This window comes from Panthera pardus, unplaced genomic scaffold (assembly GCF_024362965.1).
Source record: "Panthera pardus isolate Hobbes unplaced genomic scaffold, ASM2436296v1 HiC_scaffold_24, whole genome shotgun sequence".
Classification (NCBI taxonomy): Eukaryota; Metazoa; Chordata; class Mammalia; order Carnivora; family Felidae; genus Panthera; species Panthera pardus.
The window spans coordinates 134,910,678-134,924,934 of record NW_026526810.1 but is presented as its reverse complement, the minus strand read 5'-3'; the positions used below and the strand labels follow the sequence as shown (position 1 = coordinate 134,924,934).

General features: G+C 35.6%; 1 long non-coding RNA gene, 9 other non-coding genes and 3 pseudogenes across 15 annotated transcripts in view; all 13 read right to left on the bottom strand.

The window, feature by feature from the left end:
* The window catches only part of LOC109274564 (uncharacterized), a 28,118-nt gene extending 13,896 nt beyond the window's left edge, over positions 1–14,222 (bottom strand). For 4 of the 6 annotated variants that reach the window (XR_008417340.1, XR_008417342.1, XR_008417343.1 and 1 more), the window contains exons 1-8: positions 14,128–14,222; positions 12,544–13,592; positions 9,672–11,645; positions 8,690–8,775; positions 7,718–7,799; positions 4,195–4,279; positions 1,691–1,753; positions 787–872 (exon numbers count right to left, since the gene is read on the bottom strand). This is a non-coding gene — a long non-coding RNA (uncharacterized LOC109274564). The remainder of the gene's footprint in view (positions 1–786; positions 873–1,690; positions 1,754–4,194; positions 4,280–7,717; positions 7,800–8,689; positions 8,776–9,671; positions 11,646–12,543; positions 13,593–14,127) is intronic. The other 2 variants (XR_008417344.1, XR_008417341.1) reach the window with 2 other exon arrangements.
* LOC128773305 (small nucleolar RNA SNORD113/SNORD114 family) lies at positions 68–140 on the bottom strand. Its single transcript, XR_008417578.1, has one exon. It is a non-coding gene; the product is annotated as a small nucleolar RNA SNORD113/SNORD114 family (small nucleolar RNA).
* LOC128773302 (small nucleolar RNA SNORD113/SNORD114 family) lies at positions 1,304–1,378 on the bottom strand. Its single transcript, XR_008417575.1, has one exon. It is a non-coding gene; the product is annotated as a small nucleolar RNA SNORD113/SNORD114 family (small nucleolar RNA).
* On the bottom strand, positions 3,296–3,372 carry LOC128773308 (small nucleolar RNA SNORD113/SNORD114 family). Its single transcript, XR_008417580.1, has one exon. It is a non-coding gene; the product is annotated as a small nucleolar RNA SNORD113/SNORD114 family (small nucleolar RNA).
* On the bottom strand, positions 4,783–4,857 carry LOC128773325 (small nucleolar RNA SNORD113/SNORD114 family). The gene has a single exon (XR_008417595.1). It is a non-coding gene; the product is annotated as a small nucleolar RNA SNORD113/SNORD114 family (small nucleolar RNA).
* On the bottom strand, positions 5,939–6,011 carry LOC128773306 (small nucleolar RNA SNORD113/SNORD114 family). The gene has a single exon (XR_008417579.1). It is a non-coding gene; the product is annotated as a small nucleolar RNA SNORD113/SNORD114 family (small nucleolar RNA).
* On the bottom strand, positions 7,310–7,384 carry LOC128773304 (small nucleolar RNA SNORD113/SNORD114 family). Its single transcript, XR_008417577.1, has one exon. It is a non-coding gene; the product is annotated as a small nucleolar RNA SNORD113/SNORD114 family (small nucleolar RNA).
* LOC128773280 (small nucleolar RNA SNORD113/SNORD114 family) lies at positions 8,291–8,362 on the bottom strand. The gene has a single exon (XR_008417556.1). It is a non-coding gene; the product is annotated as a small nucleolar RNA SNORD113/SNORD114 family (small nucleolar RNA).
* On the bottom strand, positions 9,255–9,326 carry LOC128773285 (small nucleolar RNA SNORD113/SNORD114 family). Its single transcript, XR_008417561.1, has one exon. It is a non-coding gene; the product is annotated as a small nucleolar RNA SNORD113/SNORD114 family (small nucleolar RNA).
* LOC128773299 (small nucleolar RNA SNORD113/SNORD114 family) lies at positions 11,150–11,224 on the bottom strand. Its single transcript, XR_008417573.1, has one exon. It is a non-coding gene; the product is annotated as a small nucleolar RNA SNORD113/SNORD114 family (small nucleolar RNA).
* LOC128773300 (small nucleolar RNA SNORD113/SNORD114 family) lies at positions 12,155–12,222 on the bottom strand (annotated as a pseudogene).
* On the bottom strand, positions 13,125–13,188 carry LOC128773328 (small nucleolar RNA SNORD113/SNORD114 family; annotated as a pseudogene).
* LOC128773330 (small nucleolar RNA SNORD113/SNORD114 family) lies at positions 13,735–13,797 on the bottom strand (annotated as a pseudogene).
* Positions 14,223–14,257: the final 35 nt, after the last annotated feature.

Below are 14,257 nucleotides of genomic sequence, written 5' to 3'. Positions count from 1 at the left end.
TGAACATTCCTGACACCTGTCTACAGGATCATTTCCAACAGGGGCAATGAAGCAAATCCTCTTTCTGCTGGACCTTCAGAGTTGTAGACACGCATTCACCATGTAGGACTCATGCGCCACCAGTAGTCATCAGGGATCCAATACTGTACCTCCCCTCTTCTTTATTTCTCCATTGTTTATTGACTAATGAATTCACTCACTATAATTTTAAAACTGTGATTCACAAAGCCCCAAGAAGGCATTGATATCCCGAATATGTATCTAGAGTCATTTTCGCATCAATATGCCTGTTTCATTAATAATCCTAAATTAAATTTATGCATTAGTCAATGTAATCTTATATATATATATATATATAAAACATTATATATATATATATATATATATATATAAATATATATATATATATATAAACATTAGGTTGATATGAAGCGTTATGTTGACCAATCTATAAATGTAACACTAAGGTCAGCTAGTAAAACAGATTAGTCTCTGTGGTAATATGTGTGTGTGTGTGTGTGTGTGTGTGTGTGTGTGTGTGTGTATATATATATTCTACAGAGACTAATATACATATATATATAACCTAATGTTTTATATATATATATACACACACACATATGTGTGTGTATGTGTGTGTGTGTGTGTGTGTGTGTGTGTATAAAACATTGGCATATTTTATCTTCTTTGATAAATTTTTCAATAACACTTTTGGATATTTTGAAGAATACAGTAAATAACCTTAAACGAGCCACTCAAACCCAAGACAAGAACTCTATTACTCACGTGGTCTCCACGCTCCTACAACATAGATGCAACCTGAGGGCTCACGACCTTGGAGGAATGTTACGATCAGCTTGAGTGCATCCATTCTGAGGAGTACAGAGCAGAGCAGATGATGAAAAATGAGACATTCTTCCATTTACCCTTGATTTACATCTTTCATTTAGGCAGGCATTTAGGCAATCATTATTTGGAGTCTATTTCATTTTCCTCTTAAGAAAACGAACTACTTTGAACTTCCCACTGACCCAGAACATAAACATTGTTATAATTTGTTCTCCAAAGAGCTTACATTCATGTACCATTTATTTCTCTTTGGACCTCAGTGTTTCAAAATATATTAATAGTATTTCTTGCCTCCCACATATTTTTTAAATTGAACAAGCCTTCTACAATTCAGCTTTTTGAAATATGTATTTCCACACGGATGTTTCGATCATCCAATTGTCATTGTAACTGCATTTCGATCACCCAATGCAAACAATGAAAATGCATGAAGAGAAGGACCACATCTCTTGTGTTGGACCTCAGAGTTCCTCCAGACAGGTATTCATCGCATAAGGCTCATACGCCACCAGTGGTCATCATCGATCCAATGTTGTCCCTCTTTTTCTTCATCCATTTCTTTTATTGACTGATCAAAACATGACCTCATTAGTAGTTTCTAAATGCTATGATAACCAATACGATAGGAGAGGCTCTGTATCCCCTAACCCACATCAATGTATCTCTTTTATTGATTACCCTCAGTTTTCTACACATGGATTAATCAATGTTTCATATGTTCCATATTTATCACTGAGATACGGCTGCCATTTTAAATTGTCTTTCACACATCTTAACAATAAAGTGAATCACCTTTACAAAAACACCGGGAAATGAGAAAAGAATTTTAACTATTACTCACGTTAGAGGCAACCAGGAGATCATGGCCATGGAAGATGCTTTAATCAGCTCGGGGATATCCATTCTGAGGACCACAAAGCAGAGCAAGTGACAGAAAAAATTGAGACCTAACTGCCATTGATCCTTGCGCTCCACATTTCATATATTCAGCATTTGTTTTTTTCAATATGTATATATTCTTATCTTACACAAGGAAACACTCAATTTCACTACCAAAAAGAATAAAATTCACTCTTCCTTATCAGAGTATATGTGGCCTCAAAGAGGTGGGACCTTTGTCTATGTATCTCTTAACGGGCGTCGCTGTTTTCAGTGGTGACTACTAACATCTCCTGCCTCACCACAAACTTTAATAGGTAGAGAAGGCTTCACCCTCTCCTGTCCTTACATAGTTGCTTTTCAATAGTCCCGCCATTATTCCGTTACTAACGACAAATCTATGCCCACAAAATAACTATATGAGAATACGATCTTTGTACATTCCAGACATTCCTTCACCAAAGGGATTCCAAAAGGAAAAACAGACTAATTAATTTTCACGTTCGCCCCAGAGTTCCAGGCTCATACATGAGCAGGCATCATCATTGCCTCATGCTTGGTCTTCATCATCGCTGTCGACATGTTTTTATTGATTAATTCATCAAATTATATATCTTTTTTTATATATCTTGTATTATATATCTTGTTAACTAATAACAAGAAAATAAACGCTTAGAGACCACAAAAACTAAGATCCTTAAATATCTCTAACTTTTGCCTTTAGAATTATTTCCTACTGGCGATATCTTTCACTAATTAACCAAAATGTTTCCTTTATAGACTAATTAATATAATGCTTCACATAAGCCTCAAATTTACTATCTGACTACGGTTGTGAGCACTGACTTTATATCACACGTCTAATCATGCAATGAAAACCTTTTTTAAAAGACCACAAAACCAAGCAAAGAATTTTGACTATTCCATTGTTCTCTGTGCTCTTAACACATAGATGCAAGCACAGAGCTCATGACTATGGTGGAATGGCTAAACCAGCCAAGTGGGACCATTCTAAGGAGTACAAGACAGAGCAGACGATAAAAACATTGAGAATTTATGATCACTGGTCCCCCTGCGTTCCACATTTCATTCACTCAGTCATTAATAAGCATTAAGTTGGGATAATGTATATTTTATTTTTCTTAGGAAAATAAACCAAATCAATCTTGTAGCTGATAGCATGAACACTGACTGCTACTCAAAGAAGGACACCACTATGCCGTATATTCCCTAATAGGCATTTGTTTTCAAAATATATTGATAGCCTTTCTTATTTAACCACGTATTTTTGTAATTAGATGATATTTCACCCACTTCTTATTTATTTATTTGTTTGTTTATTCATTTATTTATTTATTATGTCATTGGCCCAATTAAAAAATAGAATGTATGAACATAAAAGACCAAAAACAGGATTATAGAGGAGATTTACTTACAAATCATTTATCCAAATACAGTAGTAGTATAAAAATGCGTGAACACAACTAAAAACAAGATCCTCATATATTTCTGACATCTGTGTAGAAGATCCCATCAAACAATGGGAACAGACTACATTTCTATTGTGTTGGACGTCAGAGTTCCAGATACGTATTCATCGCAAACGACTCATAACATACACCACCAGTGGCCATCATCGATCCAATCTTGTCCCTTTTTTCCTTCATTCAGCTCTACATTGTTCATGGACTGACTCACAAATTCATTAACAATAATTTAAAATCCTATTAGTCAGAAAACTCAAGAGTGACAATACTCCTCATTTGTATATAGAATCATTCTCTCATCAATATATCTTTCATTAATTACCTTAAATTTCCTGCATGTAATCATTAACATAATGCTTCATATGAATTCAATATTATCACTAGGCTATGGTTCGCTACTTTTGACTCTATATGGCACACTGACCAGCCTTTAAAAAAAAAAAAACTCATAGGGGCACTCGTACCCCAATGTTTATAGCAGCACTCTCAACAATAGCCAAATTAAGGAAAGAGCCTAAATGTCCATCAACTGATGAATGGATAAAGAAATTGTGGTTTATATACACAATGGAATACTATGTGGCAATGAGAAAAAATGAAATATGGCCTTTTGTAGCAACGTGGATGGAACTGGAGAGTGTGATGCTAAGTGAAATAAGCCATACAGAGAAAGACAGATACCATATGGTTTCACTCTTATGTGGATCCTGAGAAACTTAACAGAAACCCATGGGGGAGGGGAAGGAAAAAAAAAAAAAAGAGGTTAGAGTGGGAGAGAGCCAAAGCATAAGAGACTGTTAAAAACTGAGAACAAACTGAGGGTTGATGGAGGGTGGGAGGGAGGAGAGGGTGGGTGATGGGTATTGAGGAGGGCACCTTTTGGGATGAGCACTGGGTGTTGTATGGAAACCAATTTGACAATAAATTTCATATATTAAAAAAAAAACATAGCTGAAACTGAGACAAGAACTTGACTCACATTGGTCTCTGTGCTTCTAACACACAGACGCAATCACGAGCTCGCCACCACGAAACAATGCTTAGTCAGCTCAGGTGTGTCCATTCTGAGAAGTACAAAGCACAGTTAATGGTTAAAAAAAAGAAACTTAAGACCTTGTCTCTCCATTGACCCCCGTGTCTCACATCTCATTTATTCACTCATTTAGGTCTTTATAAATATTTCATGCCATGAATAGATTTTTCTCTTAATAAAAGGAACAACCTCAAACTTGACACCGGCTCAGAAAGACTAGACCCTTACTTGTCTATGTAACTCTGAGCTAAGGAGATAACACCGTTTTTCCACTTACTTCTTAATGAACATATGTATTTCCAATTTTATTAATACTTCTTGCCTCACCATATATACATAGTTCATAGTTGAATAATCCTTCTCTCTCTCTCTCTCTTTTACCTATTATGTATATTTCTGTAATGTCTCTATCATGAATGTACCAATAATGACAAACCCAAATCTACAAACTCAAAATAAGAACATGATCTTCGTATGTTCCTAACATCTACCTACAGGATCCAATAGAACAGAAGGAGTGGATGATTTCTTACGTTGGCCCTCAGATATCCAGATACATATTTCTCATCGCCCATCACTCATCCACTGCCAGTCGCCATCACTGGCCCGTCAGAGGCCCACTTTTGCTTCCTTCCTTTCTACATTGGCAGTGATTAAATCATTAATTCTTTGAAAATATTAAAATGGGTATAATTTGCAAAAACTGAAGCATAAAATGCTGGAACACCCTTAAATCCTAATATGGGATTGTTGCCAACATAGGTTATATTTCTCTCATTAATCAATCTCAATGCTACGTATTAAATTAACGAACACCATGTTTTATATCGTATTTATCAGTTAGCCACGGTGAGCCTTTTTATTATTTTTATCATGTTTGAATAATACCACAAACACAAACAAATGACCCAAACCAAAACGAAATTTTTGACCATTACTCTCCTTGTTCCTAACACAAGAGCAACGTCACGTGATAATCTTGACCGCAGTGGACAATGAATCAGCTCAAGCATCTATTCTGAAGACAACCAGAGAAGGTGATGAAAAGGCTTAGACTTTCTCTCCACTGACCCCAACACTCACTCACATAATCATTTAAGTATTTATTAACTTATGGAAATATTTACTTATTTTTACCTTAAAAATAAACTTCAAATCTGGAACTAATTCAGACAATAACTGACTACTGCATTTTATTGTTTATATCAACCGTAGTCAAAGACATAATACACTTGGTCCTTTTATATGTATTCTAATGTATATTAATACTTTTCCCTATATTAATGTTTATTTATTTTTGAAAGCGACAGTGTGAGCAGGGTAGGGACAGAGAGAGAGAGAAAGAGAGGGAGACACAGAATCCAAAGCAGGCTCCAGGCTCTGAGCTGTCAGCACAGAGCCTGATGCAGGGCTCGAACCCATGAACTATGAGATCATGACCTGAGTTGAAGTTGGACACTTAACCGACTGAGCCACCCAGGGGCCCCTCCCTCGCTATATATCTACCAAAGAACAATACTTCAACCTCTTCACCTTTATTCATTTATTCATTTGTTTATTCTACCATTAATAACTTTATTAATTATTAACATTCATGAACACAAAGACTGACAACAAAATCCTTATATATTCCCGACATCTGTATATAGGATCCTTATACGCATGAGAAACAGACTAGATTACTTTTCTATCAGATCTGAGTTCCAAACACAGAGCAGTCATCAGATATGACTCATATGCCACCAGCTGTCATCGTTGATCTAAGGCTGGCCCTCTTTCTTTCCATTCTCATAAACATTTATTCATTAAGCCATTAAGCAAAAAATGCACATGAATTAAAAATATAAGAATATATTCCTTCAACATTCCTAACATCTATCTCTACAGTATTACAGAGACTCTCATTAACTGACCTCAGTGTTACATTTATGGATTAGGAAACAAAATGCTTCTTATCAATCTGATAGTAACTTCATTAATTAATAAATAAATTCCTGGGGCACCTGAGTGTCTTAGTTGGTCAAGCATTTGACTTCCACTGAGGTCATGATCTCACAGTTCATGGGTTCGAGCCCCGCCCGCGTCAGACTCTGTGCTGACAGCTCAGAGCCTAGAGCCTGCTTCAGATTCCGTGTCTCCCTCTCTCTCTGCCCCTACACTCCCCTTGTGCTCTTTCTCACTCAAAAATAAATAAACGTTAACATTAAGTAAGCAATTAATTGTTATTTTTGCCTTCTTTGATTATGTTTAATACTTATAAATAATATACTGAATAGCCTTAAGCAAACCAAGACAAAAGCTTTGAGTCTTACTCACATTGGTCTGTATGCTTCTACAACATAGACACAACCTAAGGGTTCATGACCTTGGAAGGACGTTACAATCAGCCTGAGTGTGTCCATTCTGGGGGGGGGTACGGAGCAGAGCAGACGATAAAAAAAGAGACATTCTTCCACTGCTCTTTGCTCTACATCTCTCACATAGGCATTTAGGAAATCATTATTGGAGTGTATTTATTTCATTGTCTTTTATAAAAATGAACTGCCTCAAACTTCCCACTGACCCAGAATATAAAAACTGTCTATGGGCACCTGGGTGGCTCAGTTAATTCAGCGTCTGACTTCAGCTTGATCATGATCTTGTGGTGTGTGGGTTCGAGGCCGGCATCCGGCTCTGTGCTGACAGCTCAGCGCCTGGAGCCTGCTTTGGATTCTGTGTCTCCGTCTCTCTCTGCCCCTCCCCTGCTCATGCTCTGTCTCTCTCTCTCTCTCAAAAATAAATAAACATTAAAAAATTAAAAAAAACAACAACTGTCTATAATTTGTTCTGTCTATATCATCCTATCCAAAGAGGTGACAGTCATATACAATTCACTTCTGTTTAAACTTCAGTGCCTTCAAATTATATTAATGGTATTTCCTGTCTCCTTACATATTTTGAAAATTGGACAGTGTTTTTACAATTCACTTTATTCTTTATATATTTCCTCATTGATATTTCATTGACCTAATTATAATAAAGAATGGAAATTCATGAAGAGAGACACCACATCTCTTTTGTGTTGGACCTCAGAGTTCCAGACACGTATGGTTTATCACCCGTGACTCATACACTGGCAGTTATCATCACTGATCCAGAGAAGACTACTTTCTCTTCATCCATTTCTGCATTGTCTATTGATTAATTCATTAATTCACTAATTACCATTTAAAACTATATGATTCACAAAACTCCAAGATGGAACTCTTATGCACGATATGCATACAATCATGCACACATCAATATCTCTCTCATCAAGTGTCTTGTTTTTCATAAACACTTTAATCAATGTATTGCTTCGTTTTAATCCTATAGTTGTCACTGAGACACAGGTGGCTTTCTTTGATGATATTTCATACTTTGTATTAATACAATGATTACCCTTAAACAAAATACCAGAAACAAGATGAGAACTCTGAGTATTACTCACATGGGTCTCCTGTCTCCCCAGTACAGAAATGCAACCCAAGGGCTCTTGATCAGGTGAGAATCCTTAAAGCAGGTCCAATGGTCTGTCCTGAGGCATATAAAGTAGAGCATATAATAAAACGAGTCAAGACATTCTCTCTCTCTTGCTTTTAATCTCTTATTTAACCAGTTATTGTTCAGTTATTAATTTGGTCTAAATATTTTTTCTCGTAAGAAAATGAACAACTTTGATTTTACCACTGAGCCAGAAGCTGAACATTTGCCTATGACTTCTACTGTCCATGACATCCTTAGCCATACATGTAAGAAGAATCATGTACCACTTACTTCTAATTGAACTTCAGAGTATGTTAATAGTATTTCTTGCATAATCACAGATTTTTATAATTGGACAATGCTTCATCACTTTCATCTTTATTTATGTTTGTTTATTGATTATGTCATTGGTCCAATTATAAAAATTGAAAGGAAATGAATGAAGACCACGACCAAAAACAAGATCCTTATATATTCCTGACATCTGTCCACACAGGATCTCTGCAAACAATGGGAATAAACTAGGTTTTCTCTTCTGTTGGACCTCAGAGTTCCAGACACGTATTCATCGTGAACGACTCATACGCCACCAGTGGTCATCATCGATCCAATATTGTTCCTCTTTTCCTTCATTCAGTTCTAATTTTTTTATCGAGTAAATCATTAAATCACTAATAATTTTAAATTCTATAATTCACAAAAGAACGTATACCTCCCTGAGCTCTACTTTGATAATTCTCACATCAATATCTCTTTAACTAGTTATCCTCAGTCTTCTACACATGGATTAACCATTATAACAGCTTGCATACCCCACATTTATCACTGGGATACAGTGCCTCCTTTCATTATATCTTAGAGTTTTCAATAATACAATGAATCGCCTTAAAAGAAAAACAACACATATGCCATGAAAATAATTTCAACTGTTACTCACATTAATCCCCATCCTCCCATTATATAGAGGCAACCATAGAGCTCCATAATCGTGGAAGACGTTAAATCAGCTCAAGTGTGTCCATTCTGAAAAGTACCGAGCAGAACAAGAGATAAAAAGGAAGGAGATACTATGTTCATTGGTCCTCGTATTCCATCTTGAATTTAGTCAATTACTAAGCAGTGAATTTTATTGTCTTATAAGCCAATGAACAATATTGATCTAGCTACTAATAAAGAATATGAACGTGGACTATGACTTATCAATAACTGTAGCGTCCTCCAATAACAACTCTTGCACCATACATTCCCTTATTGACATCAGCATTTTAAATATACATGAATACTATTCCTTACCTAACCCCATATTTTTATAATTGGACAAGATTTCACTGCTTTCATCTTTATTTATTTATGCGTTCGTTTATAGATTATTTCATTGATCCAATTATAAAAATTGAAACAAAATGCACGAACATAAGAACCCAAAACAAGACCCTTGTATATTCTTAATATCTATCTATTCAATCACCTCCAACAGGACAATAAACCAGATTCCATTTCTGTTGGACCTCAGAGTTCCAGACACGTATTCATCGTAAACGACTCATACGCCACCAGTGGTCATCATCGATCCGGTAGTGTCCCTCTTTCCTTTCATTCAGTTCTATATTGTTTATCGGCTAATTCATTAATTCACTACTAATAACTTTAAAACCCTCATTCACAAAAACCCAAGAAAATCATGATATCCTTAATCTGTAAATAGAATGATCCTCACATCAATATATATATCTTTTTAAAATTAGGCTGTTAGTCATTCATGCATTAATCAATATAATGTTTTCATAAAATTCAGTATTTGTCACTGAGCTATAGTTGGCTTTCTGTGATTCTACTACATAGAACTTTCAAATAATGCACTGAATACACTGGAAAAAAAAAATCACTGAAACTAAGACACGAAATCTGATATTACTCACATGGTTCTCTGTGCTTCTAACACAGACATGCAACCACAGAGCTCACCGCCACGGAATATTGCTTAAATCAGCTCGCGGTGTGTCCATTTTGAGAAATGAAAAGCAGAGTTGGTGATAAAAAATAAAATAAAACAGAACATTTACTTACATTGATGCTTGCTTTCCACATTTCATTTACTCAGTCATTCAGATATTTGTGAATATTTCATAACATTGTTTTTTTTTTCTTTTAACAACAACAGCACCAAAGATCCTCAAACTTGAGGTGGATCAAGAACAATAAAATGGACTCTAAACTGCTCATGTCTAAATGACCCTTGGCCAAAGAAGTGACACTCTCGATCCATTTAATTCTTAATGGGTGTCAGTGTTCACAATTTTTATTAATATTTCTTGCCTAAAAACAGGTCTTCAAAGTTGGACAATGCCTCACGTTTTTGTATTTATCTGCTGTTTATATATCTTCAATGGTTCTATTACTGATCTATTTCTAATAATACATCTAAATCTATGAACCCAGTAAAAACATTCTTTGTACTATCCAAAAATCTGTCCTTAGGATCAAATAAACAGAGAGAAAGACTACGTATTGACCTGGACCTCATTCAGCGTCCCTAACTATCTGCCACCAGTCATTATCACAGGTACATAAAAGACCCACTTTTTCTTCATTCATTTCGACATTTATACCAGTTACATCATTAACTCATAGATTATAGTAAAATACATAACTAACAAAAACTGAAGAATCAGCAGGTTGAATTCCCTAACTTCTATCTATAGAATAAATGCCAACATAGATTATCTCTTTCTCATCAGTCAATCTCCACGTTAAGTATTATCACTTAATCGGTATGTTTCCTATCTGTATTTACCATTGGGCAACACCTTACTTTTTGACGGTATTTATGAATTGTTAATAACACTGTGAATACCCTAAGGGAAATGACCCACACCAAGACAAAATCTCTTGCTACTCACCTTGGCTTACCCTCCTAAGACCCAGGCCACACAACAATCTTTCTTCATCAGGGCAGAAGCTGAAATCAGCTAGAGCATCCGTTCTGAAGAGGACCGAACAGAGAACATGATAAAAAATGAGACATTCTTCCACTGACCCTTGCTCTACGATCTTCATTTAGTCGGCCACTTGTGAAATCATTCTTGGAGCATATTTATTTCGTTATCTTTCATAAAAGCAAACCACTTCGAACTTCCCACTGACCTACCATGTAAACGTTGTCTATTGTTTGTCCTGTCTGTATCATCCTAGCCAAAAAGGTGACAGTCACATACTGTTTATTTCTTTTGGACTTCAGCGTTTTCAAATTATACCAATAGTAATTCTTGCCTCCCCACGTATTTTTAAAATAGGGCAAGGTTACTACAACTTATGTTATTTTCTATATATTTCCTCATTGATATTTCATCGATCCCATAATAATAGTGAAAATTCATGAAGAGAAAGACCACATCCCTTGGACCTCAGAGTTCCAGACACGTATCCTTCATCATCCACGACTCATACGCTGGCAGTTATCATCACTGATCCAGAAAAGACCACTTTCTCTTCATTCATTTCTATACTGCTTATTGATCAAGTCATTCATTATCGTTTTAAACCTGTTTGATTCACCAAAACTCCAAACAGTCTTTTCCCTATTATTGCCCTAATAATGTATCTGGAACCATTCCCACATTATTATATCTGTCATATTTATTATCAGTTTTTCATAAATGCTTTAAATCAGTATAATACTTCATTTTAACCCCATATTTGCCACCAGAACACAGTTCATGGTCTTTGAGTATAGTTCATATTTTTTCATTACTCCCGTGAATACCCTTAGACACACCACCCAAACGAGACAAGAATTTTGATTCTACTCACACTGATCTTCCTACTCCTTCCAGAACAATCCTAGAGCTCCTGATCAGGGAAGGATCCTTACATCAGGTGCAGCGTGCCTGTTTCTGAGGAGTTCAAGGCAGAGCAAATCATAAGAAAGGTTGAGACATTATTTCCATTGGTCTTGGCCTTTCCCTCACACGTAGTCAGACATTTGGGCAATCATTAATTTGGTGGATATATATTTTTTCCTTTAAGAAAACAAACCCACTGACCCAGACATGAGCATTGTCTGTAACTCCTCCTGTCTGTATCACCCTTAGCTCTATAGGTAACAGTCTTGTACAACTTGCTTCTAATCGAACTTCAGGGTTTTCAGAGTCTGATAATAGTATTTCTTGCCTAACCACATATTTTTATTTTTAATCACATATTTTTATAATTAGACGATGCTTCACTTCATTCATCATTTTTATTTAGATATTTCTAGAATATTTATAGAATCCATGTATCGAATTATAGCAATACATATAAACGCACAAACACCAAGACCAAAAACAAGATCTTAGTATATTCCTGACACCTGTCTATTGGATGCCTTCAAATAACGGGAATGTACTAGATTAATTTTCTCTTGGACCTCAGAGTTCCACGTATTCATCGTATGCGACTCATACGCCACCAGTGGTCATCATCGATCCAATATTGTCCCTCTTCTCTTTGTGATACTCTCTTTGTATTTTGATTAAATCATTGGTTTGCTAATAACTTAAAATCCTATTATTCACAAAAACCGAAAGGAGCCTTTGTGTCCTTAAACTGAACACAGACTTAGTCTCACTTTTCTTTCATCATCAGTTTTCCATACGTGCATTAATCAATATATTGTTTTATAAAATTCAGTATTTATCACAGAGCCACAATCGGCCTTCTGTGATTCTATATGGAATTTTCGAATAATACACTGAATGTGCTGAAAAAGAAATCACTGAAACAGAGACAAGAAATTTGCCCATTACTCACATCCATCTCTGTGCTTCTGACACACAGATGCTGTCACCAAGCTCACCGACCAGGGAGGAATGCCTGATTAGCTTGAATGTGTCCATTCTGAGAAGTACAAACCACAATAATGACAGAAAAAAATGATGACATTTTTATTCCCACTGATTCTTGCTTTCCACATTGAACTTACTCATTTAGGAATTTATAAATCTTTCATAATGTAGATTTTTTTCTCTTAACAAAAAGGAAGCCTTCAAACCTGACACTGATCCAGAATAATAAAACCGACTCTTAATTATTCATATCTATATAATCCTTGGCAAAAGAAGAGACACCCTGGAAACATCTATTTCATAATGGGCATCAGTGTTTGCAAATTTTGTTAGGATTTCTTGCTTCACCATGTTACGTTCCTAATTAGACAATAATTTGCCTTTTCTTCTTACTCTATTATTTATATTTCCTTTAGTGGTTCTATCATTGGTCCATTCATAACAACACATCTAAACGTATTCATCCAAAATAAGAACATGATCTTTATACTTCCTGACATCTACCCATACGATCAAGTAAATAGAGAAAACAGAATATTTATTGTATTGAACCTCAGGGTTCCAGACACCTACTATCCACCGTCCATGACCCGTCATCACCACTGGTTCCCTTAGAGTTTATTCATTTTTATATCTGTATCAATTAAGTCATACCTCCACTGGGAATAATAAAATACATCCACGATTAATAAAAACCAAAGAACATGATACTTGAATATCCCTAACTTCTCCCTATAGAATTATTGCCAAAATAGACACCTCTTTCATTAATAAGTAGCAATGTTACATGTTATCGATTAATCAACGTAATGTCTCATATCATATTTATCATTGAGCCATGGTTAATTTTTCACTGTAATTATTATGTTTGAGAAACACCACGAAAGCCCATAAACACATGACCCACACCAAGAAAAGAACTTTGACTATTACTTGCCTTGGGCTCTTTCCTAGAGAAGGGAAACATGGTGACCTTGATCACAAGAGAGGCTGAAATCACCTTGAGCTTCTATTCTGAAAAGTACCGAACAGAAGTGATAAAAAAAAATTGAGACTTTCTCTCAATTGATCCATATATTTGTTTATTGCTTCTTTCATGGTTCAATTATAATAAGAAGTGAAAATGAATGAAGAGAAAGACCACATTGTTCTTGTATTGGACCACACGGATTACTCGTCACCTGGGACTCATACACCGGCAGTTACCATCATTGATCCAGAAAAGACCACTTTCTCTTCATTTATTTCTATCTTGTTTATTAATTTATTAATTCGCTAATTATAATTTTTAAACTCTATTATTGACAAACGCCGAAAAGGCTTTGATATCCCTAATATGCTTCTAGAGCCATTTTCGCAGCATTATATCTCAGTCACGTAGCAGTTTTTCATACATGCATTAATCTATATCATATTTCCCATAAATCTCTTATTTATCAGTAAGGATCAAGATAGCCTTCTCTGATTATATTTCAATGATTTCATGACTAGAGTAAATACCCTTAGACAAACAACCCAAATCAACACAGAGAAATTTGTTTATGCTTACACTGGTCTCCAGTCTCTTAAAACAGGTGATGCAACCCTGCAGTTCAAGATCAAGGAAGAATCTTTAAATCAGGTTCCGTGTGTCTCTTCTAAGGAGTACAAAGCAAAGCAGGTGATAAAATGGTTGAGAC